Source organism: Trachypithecus francoisi, unplaced genomic scaffold, assembly GCF_009764315.1.
Source record: "Trachypithecus francoisi isolate TF-2019V2 unplaced genomic scaffold, Tfra_2.0 Lachesis_group9, whole genome shotgun sequence".
In the NCBI taxonomy this organism is placed as follows: domain Eukaryota; kingdom Metazoa; phylum Chordata; class Mammalia; order Primates; family Cercopithecidae; genus Trachypithecus; species Trachypithecus francoisi.
Genome location: NW_022681474.1, coordinates 8,197,892 through 8,219,329, shown reverse-complemented (window position 1 = coordinate 8,219,329; position 21,438 = coordinate 8,197,892). Strand labels below are relative to the sequence as shown.

The window sequence follows — 21,438 nt, the reverse complement described above, 5'->3', positions numbered from 1 at the left end:
GGGTTGATTTATTACTGAAACCACACCTGCATCACTATAAACAACCCACCTGCTTGTTTTTGTTAATTTTTAAATTTTTTTGCGCAATAGCAGCTTTCACCATGTCCTCTGCACTGCTTAGCCTTGACTCTGCTGAGTTGTGTAACACATTCTGAGAGATGCCATACAATGCTCCAGGCAAACTTATAGAAAAACAGGAATGAGTGATTTTATACGGGATGTGTTTCAGCTGTCCAATTCAAAATAAGTCACGTCCAGGTGCATTCTTTCCTAATTTGTGAACCAAACTGCTTGCACTTTATACATTAATGAACTATTTTTTCAAAAGAAATTAGCTCTATCATGAAGACAATGCTATCTAACCCTTTGTGGTCTGTTTTTCTCCCTTAAAAAGCAATTGTTACCATTTTATAGGTGTTAGGTTTAATCTACATATTTGAATGGAGCTGAAAATGAACTAATGTATGTGAATCAGTAAAAGCAGCACACTTAATACTTCCATGAAAATATACATTGTGCATATGTAGGCTCTTTTTGGCATTACCAAATTTGCTAAGAATTTTCTTCTAGAAATTAAATTCATTATCAAAAATACTTAGTGAGCCAGCCTTTAAAATTCCCATTAATTTTTTTGAACAACTTTAATTAAAATCTTCTGAATTCCTAGTGTGTTTCTCTTTCAATTTGTGAAGAAAATACTTTAGTCTAAACCCACAGGATTACAAGCCTATAACACCATTTATAATCACAGGGCTTGAGATAGCTGTCACAGTTTTAAAGTCATCTCATCTTTAATGCAATGTTTTAAGCTGACAAAAATGGAAATGGTTCCAATCAGGAAAATAATATTTCATAGAAACGATGACTTATTCTTCCCTCCAATAGTGTTAATCAGATTTCATTTATTTTTATAGCATACTAGGCATTAGTATTACCCTCTAGACACAGCCCCCTTTCTATTTGTCCTTGGATAAGTTATCTGCTGTATTAGGATAACTTTCTTCCTCAAGATAAATGTTTCCTGATAAAACAATATTATTAACCTGTAGCAATTGCAATGTGAAATAAATGCAGTTGTCAAGTCAACTTTGAAGTGGGGGAAGAACAGTGACAGATTTAAAAACCACAGTATTGTTCTCTGCTTTTCTTGAGTTCATTTGTCTTTCCAACTATCATATGTGATTGAATAGTAGGGAAGGCACCTGCAAGTGGAAGCCAATGGCAGAAGATTGATAAGCATCTTTCCAGGACTCTGGTGCTTTGGGGGTGCCAATAACTGCACTCTGAATAATCCTGGTCACTTTACTTCGTTAGTTAAGAGAGTTTAAGTCAGGGGACTTATGATTTCTTTCTCAACAACACCGAGTGAATGTGTTTTTGCAGTTCTAACTATTATTTGCAAATTAAATAGTCATATATCTCTAAAGCTTCCTGAGCAACAACCAGAGGTACCCCATCTCGTTCCCTTTCAGTGTTATCCATGCTACCTAGCGTTCATGTCACCCATCTGAATGTCCATCACATCATAACATCATATCATTGTTGAGAGCTAATTACATGCTAATTGCATAAGCTCATTGAATTTTCACAACCAACACACAAGATACAAATGGACTGACATCACCTATATTACACTCATGGTACAGAGACAGCTAGTAAGCAGGGATCAATGCTTTAGCTATTGGACTGTGTTCTACTCTTTTGCTTGTGTCTGCCTTCACCAGTCTGTGAACTCCCGGAGTAGAGGAATTGTGCCTTATATGTTGCTGGCTTTGAAGTTTTTCATCCCTGGTTTTTTTGCACAGTGACCAGTGAATGCAAGGTGTACAGTGAAAGTTAGCTGAACTGATGGAAAGATGGGCCATCAGAACAGTGCCTAGTTTTCACTTTTGAGAAAGCCATTCAGTGTCCAGGCTCTTTAGAAAGCAGCTCTTACATAAAACAAGTGCAACTCTCTGGGTGTGTGGGAGCAGGAATGGGACCTGGAGCATGATGGAGCGATGCTCCCACTAGATGAGGAAACTCTTTCTTTTTTTAGCAAAAAAAAAAAAAAAAAAAAAGTAGATGGATACCATGTCAGCAATGCCCTACTTATATAAGTATTGTCAACTTGATGAAGAAAGCAATGACTTCAAAGAAGCAAAAGGGTAGGGTTGAAAAAGACAAAAGCCAGGAGGAAAAGCCAAGTTTGTGCAGGCGTAAGCAAACTAGCATTGTGATCTGTGAACACATTGCACAATCTGAAAACATGTCAGTAAATTAAAGTCTTTTTATATTAGTTGGATGAAGCATAGATTATGCAAAGGTAGAACAGCAGTGTTCCTGGGCCTGTCTTATTTCATAGTACTGTATTTTTTGGGCCATTTTAATATAACAAATGGAATATCAATAACTCCATAGTTATCAGAAATGACTCCAATATACTAAGTAAATAAATGTATTAAATAAAATTACTCCAGAAATCCACACTAAGATCAAATAACATAACTTTCTACAACACAGAAAATGTTTATGTGACCTAAGATAAAGATGGTCAGATTGATGTATGAGAGTTTTTAAAAATAATTCTGACCTTGCCTTACAGCACTCATAAACTAGACCCTTCAATGGTCTGATCCGTGACATCCTACTATGTGACCCCCCTAAAGAAAAAGGCCCCAGAAGGAAGTTTGGTCAGTGTCACAGGCCTCACTTTTCAGAACTTTATTCTGACCTGTTTCTTTCTCTTCCATGATCCCTTTCTCCGTTTTGAAGCAAGAAAGCCCAAGTTAGACACGTCATCATTTTAACATTGACAAGAATATTAAATGAGAGTGAAGGACTGTATCCGTTCTGAAACTCCACACACATTTTCCCTATTGTGTTGTAAACATCATATCATCTCTCAGCTTTTTAATAGACTTGGAATTGAATTCAAAATCAAGAGAATATGTTTTCACACCTTATTTTCAAAACGTAAGAACTGCATTAAGACATCACATTGCATTAAACATCATAACACACATTTATTGTGTGTTAACATCGACATTATTGGGTAGACAGATATAGATATAAATGTACACAGATAATCTCCAAGTAAAAGAAAAAGACAATGAAGTTACTTGGGAGGCTGAAGTGAGAGGATTTCTTGAGGCCAAGATTTCAAGACAAGCCTTGGCAACATAGTGAGACTCTGTCTTTAAAAACTGAAATAAAATAAAATAGCCGGGTTTGGTGGCAGCATATCCTTGTAGTCCTAGCCTAATTAGGAGGCTGAGGTGCACATTATTCCGTTCAAACTTCCCTGTTTTAAATGATTGTGAATATAAATTTAGCCATTTCTTGTGCTGACATGTCCCTTTGAGTGGGAAACCATGGTGAGAGCCTGATTCCCTTCTGTGTCATATTTTCCAAGCTAAGAAATGTGTGAGGTCTGTTACTAATGAAATCACCAAAACACAGAGATTGTTAAAATTCTCAAACGTTTGAGGTGGTACTCCGTTTTCTTAGTATCCTCATACTTCTCAAAACTGTCTAATTCTTTGCATAAGAAATTTATGTGTGTTTTTCCCCCATGTTTATCTTCTGTTTGTGGGTTGTGTTTGATTTTTTGTGTGAATTTTTACAATGAGATACGCACAGGCAAAAGAGGTTTTGCTATTACTCGATAAATGATGTACCTACCGTTAAACGGTTTTCAGAAGATAGTATCCAAACTTTCTATGAGTTTGTACATTCTACCAAATGGCAGAATGATTTTAACCCAGTTCTTTGTAATATGCCTCCTCCACAGTAAGTGCCCAGTAATCATTTACTAATTTTCCCTTGGAGGCACCTCCTGAAATATTTGTGTGATACCAGGTTTTTAAATATCGAACTCTCAAATACAAAAATTAAAAGAGAATGTATTTTTAACACAGTCTTTTTGTGTGGATGTATGTATTTGTGTTCAGTCTAGACTCACTTGAAGCAAGAAAACAATGTCATTGCCTGATATTTGCTACTGAAATTTACTTCCTTCAGTTTCCCTTTGTTTTCTATATGTGTGTGGGAAACTTGTTTCGAGCCATTTGTTATTATTCAGTGTGCACAGCTTTTGAGCTCTCAGCTTTTTAATAGACTTGGAATTGAATTCAAAATTAAGAGAATATGTTTTCACACCTTATTTTCAAAACGTAAGAACTGCGTTAAGACATCAAATTGGGTTACACATTGTAATATTATTACTCCTAAATGATATAACTTTATGTTATGTTGAACTAGGTGATAGTTCATAGATAGATAAATAGATAGATAGATAGATATACACACACACACATATATCCCTCTATAGCTCATTGAAAACTTTAAGGAGATGTATTTTAGGCCTGAAAATTATAATAATAATGAAAAATATGCCAAATGATCCAAATAAATTGGTTAAAAATTATTGGTTCAGAGCAATATGTAGTATGGAAATAAAGAACTTGCAAATCAACTGGAAGAATCATCTTCTAGAGCTTCGGCTTTGGTGGTTTGCTTTTTTCTTTTTTTTTTGAGACGGAGTCTTGCACTGTCACCCAGGCTGGAGTCCAATGGCATAATCTCAGCTCACTGCAACCTCAACCTCCCGGGTTCAAGTGATTTTCCTGTCTCAGCCTCCCTAGTAGTTGGGTTTACAGGTGCCCACCACCATGCCCAGCTAATTTTTTGTATTTTTAGTAGAGAGGAGGTTTCACTATGTTGGCCAGGCTGGTCTTGAACTCCTGACCTCGCGATCTGCCCACCTTGGCCTCCCAAAGTGCTGAGATTACAGGCGGGAACCGCTGCGCCTGGCCTGGTTTGGTTTGCTTTAATGAATGACTATTTGCCACACACTTTTCTTCTGGTAAATTTGCTTTGATTTTTTTCCTGAAACAACTTTGAATTCCAGTCCAGGCTCTACTAAATCCACCAAAATAAATAAGAACATGTAAGGATATTAGCACCCAAATAGATTTTGCTTTCTTGAAAGTAAGAAGCCAATACACTCAGAAAACTCTTGATATACCTAGGAATGACTTACTTTTATGTTAATCCCTGGAATTGGATGGCTCAGCTAAAATTGGATTATTTCCAAATTAATAGGAGGCTGGCTGAGTTGACATGGCTATTTTGATTTTTTATCTTATCAGATTGTCAGATGAGGTAGAAGCCCCATCTCCTCAGTGAATATTCTTTAGGATTTTTAGTATGCTCTGTTTGATTCATTGCTCTTCCACTCTTGCTCTGGGCCAAGGTTGCCTACTGTGGCTTTCAGGGGTTCCTCCTTTTCATATAAGCAGAATTTGAATTGGGCTCCTAGGTTTAATTGGCCAGGCATTACTCACAAACATATCAATTTTCAAAGTAGCCACATCCAGGACTCATAAATAAGTATCGTGATCACTTCACTAAATAAGTGAGCTTCTATAACCAGAATATCTTATGTCTTTTATTTTTTTCTTTTCTCTCTCTTCTTTATTCTATTTTCTATTCTATTTGAATAATGACATGCAGATAGGATGCCATTATTCTGGGATATTTTTCACGTTATTTGTGTAGGAATTTAAATGTATACTTGCAGGATAGAGTATCTAAATCATTCAATCTCTCTGTTATAAAAATAATGCAGAAAGTCTTCAGTGATTAGCTGTCTCACAACTACTATTGTTGGGTCTTATGAAGTATGAATTTTATGTGTGAATTCCAAATCTAAGTGCTCCTCTTTTGGATCAAAACACCACTAAAACAAAAACAATAACAACACAAAAGTCTTTATTGTGGCATCCGTCTTTCGTAGTTCTCACTATAACCTTGACTTCCTCTCCTTAACTTTTTTAAAGACAAAATGTGCAGTGGTCAAACACAATGAAATAAACTGTGTTGACCTCAGATAAGATTGAATTGGGTCACTTCCACTAAATAAAGTGAAGTTCAATTTTGCACTATGCAAAAAGCAACTTATTGAAGTTACTTATTTCTGAGAATCCCTACCAAATTTCCAATCTGACACCTCATTGCTTCTCACATTTGTCTACTGAACATAGTGACGTGAATTTTCTACTGGTAGTATTAGATGTATTGTGAAGTCATATTTCAGTATTTTCACTTTTAAATATATGCATTTTGTGAGCAGTGAAATGGCGATAGAAGAGAGCTGGCCGTGATTAAGCTAAAATACGTAAATGGGCATTTCCCGGTTTGTTTTATTAGGTGGGAGTAGGGGGTGAAGGAAAATATCTGCTTTAAATGATTGAAGGTTCCTCTCAAGAATAAAAACAAAGTGCGCTACAGTGAAACTCCCAAATACCATTTTCCGAGGTACCTTTGTCTGTAGTGAAACGCAAAGTGACTCATTTGAATGGGGTCTATGCCCTGGCATATCACATGAAAGCAAGGCCAACACAACACGTTCCCCCAGAAACAGTGTTCTTTATTAATGCCACCAGGCAGTAGACAAGCTGTCACCAACAGAGTCATTATAATGCCCGAGACAGAGTATCCCGATAACTCTGCTTTATTCTGCTGGAGTCACTCTGTGCCACTGCATGATTGAGCGTCTCCCTCATGTTTAGAAAAGAGTCAGTTCATGTTACCACTGTAAACTCAATCCCTGAACATATCGCCTCCCACCAACAGGACAAAATGCAAATGAGAACACTTTGCACTTTATAAAGAATGTTCCTGGAAAGATGGTTCAAGTGGTTTATAAACTAGAACTATCTTTTCTGAGAGTAAACAAAGGCATGGAGTGGTTAGATAATAGTGTCAATGGGACAACTTATTGGAAGACAAAGTAGGAAAAAAAAAAACCTTTGAAGTGTCTTATGACCAATAGGTGTTATCTTTACACAAGCATTCTGAAAACTATCATGAAAAACATGTGAAAACCTGATTTCTAGTTCAGCAGAGAAGGTGTGTTTTCTCCAAAATGACAGGGTGATTCACTGATGAAAAGTGTTCAAATGTTAAACGTCAGTCTTTGGGTGGTAAATGAGTCCAATCTTTCATTTCTATCAATGTATACACAAGTTGGGAATCTGACTTATTAATAATAGTAACCTGATATTGAGAGGTAGTACATTTGGTTTTTCTCAAACTAGAGCCAGTCTTCTCAGGAGTTTACCTGTCAGTAGAATGGTGATTCTATAAACTGCTTCACCTTTCCATCAGTTGTGTAGAAATGTTCTCCAAGAAATTATTCTTCCTTCAGTGAGCCCAGAACTGATGCAATATGGAGGAAAATTGACTAATGACAACATTTGAAGATTAACAACAGAGTTGTTTAAGAATAGTAATCCCATGTTTCTGTCATCCTAGGGCTTAGTGGTTAATTTATTTAAATGACTATATTGAAAAGTTAAAAAACAAAACAAAAACAAAACTCAGCTTGGTAGACATGCTAGAAAGGGGAGCCTCTCCACACGTTTAAGGGACGGAAAAAGTAGTTAAGAAGCGACTTTGCTAGCCCCTGAATGGGATGGTCAAGAATTCTACTCTCAAAGGCTAGTCAATCTGTTTGCTGTTTTAGATCACGTGCTACCCTTGATTAGTGACAGACTCTTTTTTTCTTGCTTTTCCCTGTTAAATTGTCACCTGTGTAATTACTCATCAACAGGAACTATTTCTTCTGGTCTCCAATTTTAATTCTGAGAAGCTTTTCTTATTTGTGTTTTTATATTTTTTACAAGACTTTTTTAATTTTTAAAAAGTTTTTGATTTTTTAAAATGTTGTTCTTATACTTTTCAAGTTGCCTGGTTTTACTGCAAAATAAAATGTCCCAGGAAAATTATAATCAGGGTAACCAGAATCACATAACAAATATATTTGCTTTTCCATTCAGTGGCTTTTCCCAAATGGAAGCACACCGAACATACTTGATCTGCAGTCTTTTGACTTAACATACTTCATCTGCAGTCCTTTGCCTTGGTAGTATAGGGCAAGTAATTTTGTCTTAGAAGAAAGAATGTGAAAGAAGCAATTGTTTTAAGTGAGTGACAGTCTTAGTTCCTCAAAGTCCAGGATGCCAGGTCAATAGCTCTATGAGGAGGGTGGCAGGGAAGCTCTTCTTTGAAAACTTCTTTGAAATTGCTGGAGTTATATATCTCTATACTGTGAAAGAAAATGAGAAAATGAGAGGTGGACACAGAGAGAGAGAGAAAGAGAGGGAGTGTCATTACAGTTTGAACTAGTGCATACACGTACACATTAGGGTCACTAGAAAAGGCTTATACGAGCCACTCTTCTTAACAAAGTCATTAGGAATAGGTAACTTTTATAAATAATAATGGATAATAATTATTTATATTACAGGTCCAATGGAGAAGATAGGAACCAGGTTAGACATTTGTGACTCAAATAGTTGCAATCCTCTCAGGATAGATACTTTGAGGGTGAGCCCAGCCTCTCTATAATAAACATGTTATTTTTTAGTTTTCTCATTAATTTTTCCCAATGCTTCAAAGACAAAATATTGGAAGGATGTTTTTTCTTGTAGGATATTAAGTGAAAAAATAAGAATAAAAAGATAAAAGACATTTTCAACTCCAACTCTTGGGGAGTAAATTAACTAGACAGTGTCATACAATGGTAACTACTGCATTCACATTTTGTGAAATGTATAGAATATGTTGACCATCTAGCATCATAAACGAAGTGACTATAAATAAAAAAGATCACCTTCAATAAAAGCTTCAGTCAAGGGAATGCTACAGGTTTGATTAACCATTTTCCATCAAAAGCAGTCTCTTCTCAGTTGAAGATATGGACAACATTAATTGAGTAAACTCTTGTTGTAACTTTGCTATATATATATTTTATAGCATATAAAATATATATATGCTATATATTTGTGAAGAGCTAATACACAATTTTAATCTGAGCAAAAGCAGTATCATTAACCAACAATAGTCACATATTTCCAGAATCATAACAACACTGTTACTTGTAGCATCCACGAAATTCTCTACATTTAATGCCATCTAATTCCTGTAACAACAAATCAGGTAAAAATACTTTCCCATATTTTATAAATGATCAGAAAACAAAGGCTCTGGGATGCTAAGTAATATTTGCAATTAAAAAGCTTAGAGTGGTCTCATTATGCTAAATTATCATTATCTTTTATTCATTTCTCTTTTGTTTCTGTTATCTAGATGTGTTTAGGAATATCTCTTAATTTTTAATTATTAGACTGAAACCTGATTAAAATAAAACTAAACAGTTGCAGGATAAAGCTATGACTTTAAGTACACTAGTGGGTTGGAGGCTAAGAGGGAGCTAAGGGTATGAGAACCCAGTTCAGGAATACACCAATATAAAGCTACATGCATAGTCATGGTACAAAATTTCTTGAGTTGCATGGTGACATTTTCAGGGAAATAATTCACTTGCGTCACTAGCTCCAGAATTTCATGTGTAAAAAGTGGATAGCTGAGAATTCTTAGAATGCTTGAAAACTATTAAGACTCAAAATAAAACAATTCTACCTCCATTACACCTGTTTGACTGACATTTGGGAGTCAGCCACTCCCAACATTTAAAACACATGATTCTTTTAGGAAGCTTTTTTCAACATTTTTCAAACGTACTACTTTTTGTCAATAAAATTTTGAAATCACATTTCCTCGTCTACCTAATAATATACTGTTTCTTCCAGGCATAATTGAAAGCCTTTTTTTAATTAAAAATGGAAAATATCTTCTTTTACTTACTCATATTTCAGTACCATGGTAATGTCTAACAGTGCATTTGTATATTGAAAAGTGCTGCATTTGGATTTACATGGCTTTAGGCTTCAGGTTAATCATCACATCCTCTTTACATCTAAAAATAGCTCATGTCTTTCCAAATGGGTACCAAACCCTCTGATTTCTTAGAATTTGTTTTTCCCCCTACTTACATTTGAAGCCACCCACCCTTTTTTTTTTTTTTTTTTTTTTTTGTCTTCTCATGGTTAAAAAGTAGTATTCTGCAGAAATTTTCATTCACCTTCCCTAGGAACCAACGTTCCATTACTCCCATTACAGAATGTCTTTGATGTGCACATGGGTGAGAAAGAGCAAAAGAACCAAAGTCAGAGGAGGTTTGAATGTGTGGGGTATGACATTAATTTGCACTTTGAATAATCATCTCAGGATATGGCTACAGGATGTCAGCATATCTGATTCAAAAGTGGGGAAAAAACCCTGAAGTCAATCAACTCATTGGTCTACCCAGTTTAAAACAACTGATTTGAATTTAAAAAGTAAGTTTATTATTGCTCTGTATTATATAGAGACAAATCTGTATGAATATGGTTATATAACCTTCTCACAGATCTTAATATGTACACATTTAAACAATGTCCTTATAATAAAAATCAGGGAGCTTTAAAATTATTACTATATTTATTTTTATTTCTTAATATATATTTAGCTTTCCTAAACTAATTTAGTTTTAATGATATTCCTATTTCAATAACTTTTGAAATGAAAGAAAGTGTTGTTCGTTTAACATTTATTTCAGATTAAACGTTCTAATAATTTTGGTCACCTACACTTAGAGTTGAAAAATTTACATCAGCATTTTCAAAACATTCAGAAAGTAAAAGAAAATAACTTTTAGAAAATGTTTAGTTTTCTTCTAGTATTAATGCAAAAGAAAGTTATGGCGTTAATTGTAAGCACATAGTGCATTCAGAGTTTTACTTTTAATCTTTTGATTTAGATAAAATAAGGCCAAAATATATCTATTACAGTGGCTCCTTATCTTTATGTTGCTTAGGACATTTTTCTACCACTGCATCTTGGGCACAATTTATTTGATAACCTAATGAGGGCTTTTTCTGTTATATCCTGTCCACTGGGTAAGAATGAAAGAGAAAATCTGTTGAGTTGAACTGTGTCCCCTAAAATTCATATGTTGAAGCCCTAACCTCCAGTGCCTCAGTCCGCGGTCTTACTTGGAAATAGGATCATTGAAGAGGTAGTTAGTATGGGGTCATACTTCATGGATGAGGGTGGGACCCTAATCCAGTATGACAGGTGTCCTTATTAAAGGAAGCAATTTGAACACAGAGACAAACTCCCACAGGAAGAACAACGTGTGAAGGTAAGTCAGGAATTGGAACAATGATTCTATAAGCCAAGGGACACCAAAAACGGCCAGGACATGACCAGAGAGAGGCATGAAACAGATTCCCCCCCTCACAGCTTCAGAGGCATCCAACCCCACTGACACCTTGATCTTCAACTTGTAGCCTCCAGAACCATGAGACAATACATTTCTTTTCTTTAAGTGTCCCTGTCTGTGGTACTTTGTGATGGCAGCCCTAGCAATCTACAAAATCTAATATAAATTCCAACCGGAGGAGGCTCATTCCCTTTCCTTTGAGAAAGAAAACAATATTTTATGTATCCTACGTGATTACTGTCCGCCCTTTCCTTACGTATCTTCATATATAGAAAAATCATATAGAGAGAGCCCATATGACAGACTAGTACATTATATAGAGACTTTGTTCATGCCCCAGAGATTCTCATTAAAAAGAAACTGGATCATCCATAGCGACACATCATGGTTTTGCAAATCTGTTCTTGACTTTATGGTCCAAGGAGTATAATCAACTTAGTCCCAATCAACTCTGCACTGATGGCAATGCCATCCATATTTCTACATAAGAAGGGAGCCTCAGTTTCCTCATGCAAAAAAAGAATAAATTGCATTAAAATTTTCACTTTATTGTACACATTTTTACTTTACGTAAAAACCGTTTTGAAATGAAAGTTATATCACTAAAATTTGACTTAATACAGATTTGGATCTTCAGTATTATTACTATCAAAGTTTTTTTTGCTTTCACTAAATTGTACATGTACATATATTTAATAAGAAATTTGAAAAATGTATCTTCTGAATCAATATCTAATTAATCTTCCTTATAGCCTCTTTAAAGGGTAAGAGCTTGTTGAATGAATGAAGAAGGAACAAGAATCAGTTCAAAGTTGGAAAGAATAAAACTGTGTGTGTGTGTGTGTGTGTAGTTGATTGGCTGGTTTGAGGAGGTCTTTATTTTTCCTTCATTTATGTATAAATAAATGTTTTATGTTGAGGTAATCATGGATCCACATGGAGTTGTAAGAACTATGAGAGAGTGATCTCATACCTTATACCCAGTTTTCCCCAATGGTAACATCTTGCAAAAGCATAATACAATATTATAACCAGGACGTTGACACTGGTACAGTCAAGATTCAGAGCATTTTCATCACAGCAAGGATTCCTCATGTTTCTCTTTTATCGTGACACCCACTTCCTTCCTGCATGGATTCCCACCTTAACCCCCTGGCAACCACTAGTCTATTCTCCATTTCTGTCATTTTCTCATTTCAAGGATGTTATATAAAGGGAATCATACCATATATAATCTGTGGAAACTGACTTTATTTTCAGTCAGCATAGTTCTTTGGTGATACATCCAGGTTGTCGAATGCATGGACAGTTTGTTCCTTGTTATTGGGAGTAGTAATCCATAGTAAGTTGTACTATGTTTTGTTTAACCATTTATTCATGGAGAGATATCTGATTATTTCCAGTTTTTGGTTATTATAAGTAGATGTGCCACAATGTTCAAGTTTGTTCTCATTTCCCTGGAATAAATGTGAAAGAGAACAATTGCTGGGTCAAAGATAAATACAGTTGAATATTTAACTGTTTAAAAAACTGCCAAGCTGTTTACTATTAGAGAAATGCAAATTAAAACCACAGAAAGGTATTACTGCACATCTAGCAGAATGACGAAAATAGGGATAAAAACAAACACAGCGAGGATGCAGAGGACATGTCACTGTCACATGACTGGTGCAAAACCAGTTTGAAGAGACATATTTTATCTATATTTCCTGAGGTCATTTATCCTCCATTTTAGATCCACTCTTAGAGACCTCTCGAAATCTACTTGGTGAGCCTAACTTTAAATAAAGGTACACCTCAGAATTAAGGACAAGAATCTACAGTCAGTCCTCATTACTTATGGATTTCATGTTTACAGACCTGCCTACTCCCTAAAATTACCTGTAACTCCCAAATCAATAGCCACAGTCATTTCATGTCCCTTCACAGACATGTGGAGAGCAGCAAAAAAACTGTCACCCAAAGTGCATGTTCCCAGATGAGGTTCAACAAAGCGACCTTCTGCCTTGCTCCTGTTTTATATCTCATACTGTACACAACTGTCCTTTTGGTGTGTGGTCTATTTAGTGCCACATTTTTCTCATTTTGTGCTTTTTGCTGCTGCTTTCACTCCAGTGATATAGTGCCATCTAGTATTCCTAAGTGCAAGAAGGCTTCAAGGTGCCATATGAAGAAAAGAGATGTGTTTGATAAGCCTTGTTCAAGCGTTAGTTACAGCGCTGTTGGCCATGAATTCAATGTTAATAAATCAATGATGTATGTTAAACAAGGTGTCCTTTAACAGAAACACACATAAAACAAGGTCATGTATTGATTGTTTTATGACAATGTGTGACCAGAGGCTCGAAGGAACGTCCTCTGTGTTTCCCGTGGGAGCAACGGTTCAGTATTTGCTAATTCAGGGCTCACAGCAATGACGTTCTTTAAAGAACATAATTACCACAAACAAGAACTGACTGCGTGTTACTCTATGGAGGAATCACGGTGAAATAATAACAGCAACAAAAACCAACCTAAAACAAGAACATAATTACCACAAACAACAAGAACTGACTGCGTGTTACTCTATGGAGGAATCACGGTCAAATCATAACAGCAACACAAACCAACCTAAAACAAACCTCCCTCCAAAAAATACCTTCCTGATTCCCAACTCGCTTTTCTTTTCCCCATCAGGTAGACTTAGGGGACCATACAGCCTAGTTTGGGGGAGAAAGTCTTGGTTTGTCAAATGTATCAACAGTTTGTTTCTTTTCATTGAGGATAGTGGTCCATAGTAGACCACTTTTTCATGTATTATCAGTGTCTTATTTTGTAGTCAAAATACCATGGGGTCGGGCGTCTTGGCTCACACTTGTAATCTCAGCACTTTGGGAGGCCGAGGCGGGTGGATCACAAGGTCAGGAGTTTGAGACCATCCTGTCTAACATGGTGAAACCCCGTGCATTATTTGGGAGTGGTGGCAGGCACCTGTAGTCCCATTACCTGGGAGGCTGAAGCAGGAGAATCGCTTGAACCCTGCAGGCAGAGGTTGCAGTGAGCCGAGATCATACCACTGTACTCCAGCGTGGGCGACAGAGCGAGACTCTGTCTCAAAAAAAAAAAAAAGGTACCATGGTTGGAATGATAAATGATATTGTCATTTTTGTTAGTGGTGAGGTGAGTGGCATCTGAAATATGTATTTTTTTAAGGTATATAATGAAATTGTGCTTAGGGGAGTTATAATTTATGTATTTTTATATATACTTAAATCAATACATTCTTACAGACTAGCTTCTTTACTGGTAACATACAGGCAGAATTTCTCACTCCATGGATGAATATGGACATAAATGTAGGAGTGGAGGCCCCTTAGTCACCAGCTTACCCCAGGTGTCTTGCTCTTATCTTTCAGAGGGGAACATTTGTTAGGGGTCTCTCTCCACCATGTGCTATTCTCCAGGACTTTGGGTGAATCCAGGTGTGGGAAAGAAGGTAGCATCAGCTGTAAGATTCAATGATGTCTCTGGTACAGCAGAATACAAACTGCAAACTTTGAAATGACTTCAAAACTCCTTGTCTCCTCCTGGAGCCTTGAACTTGAAGGAAAGCACTGATTAGTTTGAGACTCTGGGCTTGAACACTAGAATAATGAAGCCTCCCTCATAGCCCTCTTACGAGGAGTACCTGGGGATATTCCCATGTGAGCCAAGGGGCTACTAGTGAGGATGCCATCAGGAGCTCCACAAAAGGGACGGGTCTCGGGGATCTCCTGGGCAGCAGAGGTAAAGTGGGGAGAGTAATTCTAGTGACCAGAGTGAGTTTCTGAACTCACAGTTTCTGATGATCAGCACTGTGATTCTCGACTTCCAGCAGTGAGACAGAAAGATGGCATCGGATAGCCTTGCTGTGGCTCCCGGAACCTCAATCCTCAGCCCATAGTCTGTTGCTCCAGAAAGCTACATGTGGTTGAAATGTTTTATGCCACTGGAAAATGAAAAACAAAAAAACAAAAAACCACAACAACAATAAAACTTTGCCACATAATTCCAGTACTAGATTATGACATTGAGAGAACACCTTTATTTCTATAGACCTTGTGGAGGTAAAAAATGATTTTTCCCAGATACTATTGAGAAGCCTATTATATAAATACCTTAAGACTTGACAATGGAGTGAGAAGCAATTATCCGTGTAATAACAATGCCGAAAATGTAGAGAATTACTTCAAACTGCTATTACTTTGTAAAGACGAGCACAAAGGTTTACTGCTTTCACTCTGAAAAGGGATTTCTGTAAAGCAGACAAAATAAAATTTCGGTTAGTGTTTGGCTTCACTCCACTCCCCAGACTGGAACCTTGCTTTGGTGTTACTTAAGTTAGGAAACTGATCGCAAGGTTTGAAAATGTAAGTAAATTCATCAGTTTCAGAATCATTGTTGGCTTTCCATTGTTATAGAAGCCAGAAGTTAGTGAGAAATAATCTACCATTTCCTGGGAAATTTCATCAATGTGTCTATATACCAGAAATGACTACATATTCATCAACTCTTTAAGTGCATATTTTCTAAAACTCCAGTTAATATCTTTATGAATATTCAGGAAAGACAGATGCTGTATCGAGAAATTTTCTGTAATAGACAAGCTGTGAAATTGCTCTCTCCTTTCTCACCTTCAAATTTAGAGTGTGGCCCATTGACCAAACTCTAGGCATTGAAATACCTATATCTGCACAATTTATAAGCAACTAGAATTACCAACTTTTAGAAGTGGACCTACTCAGGTAGAATTGTGAATTATGATTTGCATGATACTTAAACAATTTTTTAAAAATTATACACATTGTCACTTTTGAGTTTGATCATTGCAGGTAAACTGGTTACAGCAAATTTTAAAATTCTTATTATGCAGATTAGGCAACTAAGTGTCAAGAACTTTAGTTCACTTGACTAGTCACACTATTACTAAGTACATAGCATGACTCAATGCATGCTATTAAAGTAAATGTCGTTTTTCTCTCTATCTCTATAGCACAGATCCTTTTATCCCAAATGAGTGGTCTTTGTTGCTTTACTAATGTCCTCCCTTCCTCTCTTTTCATGGTCCTCTTCTCTTCTTGGTGTTTTGCTGTGTTAGGATGTTCAGCTCTAGCTTGTCTCCTTAGGGGTGGGAAAACAAACAACTGATTGCTAAAGCTTTTGAGTCTCCAATGCTGTCATTCGTGGTGTTCTCCACATCTTTTTAAGAAGGGCATTAAATCACAGCACCCACATGGTTATGTCCAAGTTCCTCCTAAACAGCCACCACCCATCCGTGCCGTGGTGTGTTGGGCTGGATGGGCAAATGGATCTGTTTTCAGATTTCAATGTCTAGGTCATATTGAAGTAACACCCTAAAACAAAATTTGGTTCAAATTTCCATAACCTTTAATCTTTTTGCAAAGCTAATAAAGTAACATAATCTTGCATTACATATAGACAGAGGAGGAAGGGGGGTGAGGATATGAATAAGGGCTCATTTATCTTTATTTCTTCTTCTAGAAAGTAAGGGTGTTTATCTAGAAGCTACCTAAGGTGTCTTCTAGCTTTATGATTATATGTTTGATGATATTCTAAGGGTTGAGCTTATACTTACTCATATCCTTCAAACCAGACTTACTGTGATTGACCTTTATTTTGGATATTTCAGCCCCTCCTTCTATTTTTATATCCACCATTGATTTAATATTATAAAAATTTGATAGTTGATACTAACATTATTCAGAGAACAGTGGTTTTATGGGTTTATTTGGGAAAAGTTTATGTGTCCACTCACGGACTCCCCTCTCCCTTCTTCCCTCTCATTCTCTCTCTCTCTTCCTTCCTTTCTTTCTCTCTCCTTAGGACACATTCTGAGCACATATTATATGCTCAGCACTCTGCTAGGGTCTGGGAACATGATTGTGAGTAGGATACAAAACTTTTACTCTTTTTTGAGACAGAGTCTCACTCTGTCACCCAGGCTGGAGTGCAGTGGCATGATCTCGACTCACTGCACCATCCACCTCCCAGATTCAAGCATTTCTTGTGCTTCACCCTCTTTAATAACTAGGATTACAGGCACGCACCACCACACCAGGCTAATTTTTGTATTTTTAGTAGAGATGGGGTTTCTCCATGTTGGCCAGACTGGTCTCGAACTCCTGACCTTAAGTGATCCAGCTGCCTTGGCTGCCCAAAATGCTGGGATTACAGGCGTGAGCCACTGCGACTGACCCTAAAACTTTTACTCTTTTGGGTATGAAAATGCCCAGTGAATAAAGAGTGTTCTAGGCACAGAGGACATGCTTTGAGAAGACTAGAGGTAAAATAAGAAAATTAAAGGAAATAGTGTTCCCAGTGTTCCCATGATCTGTACAGAGAAGAGATGTGAAGGATGGTGGTCATTTAGGCTACACAGATGACGTGGGGGAAACTGGTGAACCATATTAAGGATTTTGATTTACTCTGAGGGCATGGAAAGCCATTAGAAGATTTTGAAATGAAGAGAGACAAGTTGAAATTTGTGTTTTTGAAAGATTATTTGGACAGCTGTCGTGCCAATGAATTAAATGAGGTTAAGACTAGAAAAAGGAAGAAAATGTAGGCAATATGAATGTAATTTAGACATGAGTTTTTGAACTTGTTTTGGTGGGAGGGGTAAAGAACTTTAGGTGGGTTGTAGAGTATTTAGGAGACAGAATTCCTAAGATTGCATAATGTAGGTGATGTTCAGGGTGAGAAGGAGAAATTCTCCTCCCTCTGGCCCACAATTCTGCCAAGTTTTCAAGTGGGCAGCTGGGTAGATCATTAATAGTCTTTACAGAGTTCAAAACCTGAAAAGGAGAAAAGATTGTTTTTAAGTAGGAGGAGGGTGGTAGGAAGAGTGCAGGATTTTTTGGAAGGAAGAGTAAATGATAATGGAATTAAATGAGTTCTCTATTTGGTCACGCTGGATTTGAGCACTCAGATGGAGAAGTGCAGCCAGCAATTGAATATTTTGGTTTAAATATCAGGAAAGGAGAAAGACTGGGGATGAACTTTTATAATGTTGCTGTATGGAAGCTGGTATATAAAAGAAGATTCAGGGCTTTTAAATCTTTTAGGCCTTTAGCTAACCACTTTTTTGTCTGTTTGATGAGTCATATGAGTCTATGAAATAGTTATTTAAAATATTTAAACTCTGAGGCACTTTTTAAACAAAGGCTTGACATAGGCATGATTTTTAACTGAGTAAAATATCTAGCCAAGTGTGATATAAAAGTTAAAACCACACTGCAAGAATAGGCATTTCATTTTTTTTTTTTACCCTGGGCAAAATATAATGATCTATTTTCAAATAATGTGTATATCTGTGTGGATGTGGATGGGAAGGGGTTGGCTTTTATAAGCATATTTTAAAGCCTCAAAGGGCTTACACACATCAAATGTTCTTCAAAAACAACAACGTGGTGATTGAAGTGTAAATGAATCATGAAATATATGGATTAAATATGCCTGGGTTTATTACACATAATTAAAAATTTAAGACTTGCTTTGGGCAAAATATGACTGAGGTTTTTCTATTGAACCCCAAACACTCAGAAACATTGAAACATTGTAATATCAAATCTTTCCAAGTTTGTAAGGCCTGAGATTTCTATAGATCATATTATATATTTTCCCTTAGAAATATATCAACACTTACTTTAAGAGGTCTAAAATACAATGTTCGGGAAGAAATAACATTTCCTTGAAAATTCAAATACAAGTGGGTCTTTTTAGAAATAAAGTATGCAAATTAGAAAATTATTTGAGTAGAATTGGATCTGATGGACAGAATTTGGGTATAGAATGAACCACACGTCTTGTCACAATGGACTACATCTAATCAGCTGAAGAAAAGCAAAGCTCAGGATCAAAACTCTGTGACTTCACAGCCACACATGTGGGAAACCAAACACAATTTAGGGGTTTTCGTTGATTATTAAGTCGAGACACATCTGCAATGTGATGGTGCTGCCCTTGAGAAGCTATTTCTACCTCGGACTAAATAAAGAATTAAAGTGTCTGGACACTGCTCCAGGCCAGTCAAAACATGGGTTAGCACTGCGTCCATCACACACTCAGTGAGTTTTTCCAGGGCAATTGGTCTCCATCACGAACAGGTTCCAGATAACTCCTCATGCAGGAAACTATGAACAAGCCCAGGAAAATAGCCAGTGCTACAAGGAGATGAAAATTACCTAAAAATAACTGGAGGAAAACAACCTATAAGGGAGGGCCAAATTCTGATTCTTAACAAAGAACTTTCCGGCGGGGCACAATGGCTCACCCCTGTTATCCCAGCACTTTCAGAGGCCGAGGCTGGAGGGTCGCTTGAACTCAGGAGTTCAAGACCAGCCTGGGCAACAATGGCAAAATCCTATCTCTACTAGAAAGGCAAAAATTAGCCGGGCATGGTGGTGCATGCCTGTAATCAACACTCGGGAGGCTGAGGCAGCAGAATCACTTGAACCCGGAAGGTGGAGGTTGCAGTGAGCCAAGATCACCTCACTGCACTCCAACCTAAGCAACAGTGTGAGACTCTAAATAAATAAATAAAAATAACTTTCCATTGGTTGGAGTTATCAAAATGGGAATAACACTATTGCCTACTGCTCAAGGAATAATTCCCTTTAATCAGAGGTCTTCAGATAAATAATTTGGGTTGCTGTAAATACAATTTATTATCACAAGCAAGTAAGTATTTAATAGTTGTCTGTACATTAGTGCACGTGAATCATACGCCTTATGTAGTTTCCAAGGCAATCTTAGCTTCCTCAAATGAACCTTTCCTTTCCTTACCATCTAAACCTTTTTCACAAGTTGTAATAAATTTGGTGCTCTTATCTGATAAACCAGGAAGACATGTGACCAAATGCATTTCAGGATAATGTTTGCAAAGTTCTGTTAACGTCGCTCAATAATCATCTTGCACCATTTTAATCATTTTTTAAAAGAATTTTCTCCATGACATCTACCATCCTACTGGTAAGCTACAAAGCCTATCTTTCTTTAGTTTTGAGGCATATTTTCAATAACCAATAGAATTACACTCAGATAGCCCCTAGATGTCAGAACTATAGGTTGTAATAGCACTTTGAGCTTACATCCCTTGTGAAAGAGAAGAGGGTGTGTGACTAACAGGTTAATTGATATAGGCATTACTCACAAGGTATTCCATCCTAAACCCTGAACCATTTGTCATTTTGTTGCAAATCCCTTTTGCTGAGATTTTGCTAGAAAGAGTTCCTTTTCCCAAACCATATGCACATATTTTTAGATATAACTCCATCCCATAGAACTCTGGTCAAGTGCTTGAAACAAACCAGTAAGCCCGCGGTGGGTTACATGTCGTGTGCTCCAGGCGGTGGCCAGAAGGGTGATAAAAGAACATCAACGGCCGGGCGCGGTGGCTCACGCCTGTAATCACAGCATCCTGGGAGGCCAAAGCAGATGGATCACGAGGTCAGGAGATCAAAACCATCCTGGCAAGCACGGTGAAACCCTGTCTCTACTAAAAATACAAAAACATTAGCCAGGCGTGGTGGCGGGCGCCTGTAGTCCCAGCTTCTAGGGAAGCTGAAGCAGGAGAATGGCGTGAACCCGGGAGACGGAGCTTGCAGTGAGCCGAGATTGTACCACTGCACTCCAGCCTGGGCGACAGAGGGAGACTGTCTCAAGAAAAAGAAAGAAAGAGAGAGAAAGGAAAGAAAGAAGGAAGGAAGGAAGGAAGGAAGGAAGGAAGGAAGGAGGAAGGAAGGAAGGAGAAAGAAAGAAAGAAAGAAAGAAAGAAAGAGAGAGAAAGAGAGAGAGAAAGAGAGACAGAAAGAAGGAAAGAAGGAAAGGAAGGAAGGAAGGAAGGAGGAAAAAAATGAACATTTATGGAGAGTCTGTCCTATGTGTTAGGTGCTCTCAGTCATTTGATCCTGGTGGTAATATTGAGACACAGGAATTATGATCACCATTTTACAGATGAAGGAATGGATCTTAAGAGAAGTTAAGTAGACAGTACATAGTTCCAGTGGGGAACTTCATGTATGTTCCATTTGCCACACAAAAAAAGTAAAACAGGTATGCTCTGGATCCTCTGTTAACAGATGTTTAATGTATCACTTCCTTTATTTATAATAATTTGTTTTACAACTTTTTAAGTAAAAGTGAATAAGTACTTACCCAGTTCAATTTGCACTTAGAAGATGTAGCATAATTCTTTTCCTAGACCAGGTGTCCTAAAATTATTTAAGAATTTGTAAGTAAATGAACAT

At 37.0% G+C, this 21,438-nt stretch overlaps 1 long non-coding RNA gene across 1 annotated transcript in view; it reads right to left on the bottom strand.

Annotated features, from left to right (window-relative positions):
• Nucleotides 1–5,158: 5,158 nt before the first annotated feature.
• LOC117082331 overlaps nt 5,159–21,438 on the bottom strand; it is a 33,066-nt gene continuing 16,786 nt past the window's right edge. Inside the window, exons 3-10 of the long non-coding RNA XR_004436552.1 lie at nt 21,347–21,402; nt 20,500–20,609; nt 15,289–15,425; nt 14,820–15,119; nt 14,521–14,731; nt 12,378–12,609; nt 7,858–8,092; nt 5,159–7,203 (exon numbers count right to left, since the gene is read on the bottom strand). This is a non-coding gene — a long non-coding RNA (uncharacterized LOC117082331). The remainder of the gene's footprint in view (nt 7,204–7,857; nt 8,093–12,377; nt 12,610–14,520; nt 14,732–14,819; nt 15,120–15,288; nt 15,426–20,499; nt 20,610–21,346; nt 21,403–21,438) is intronic.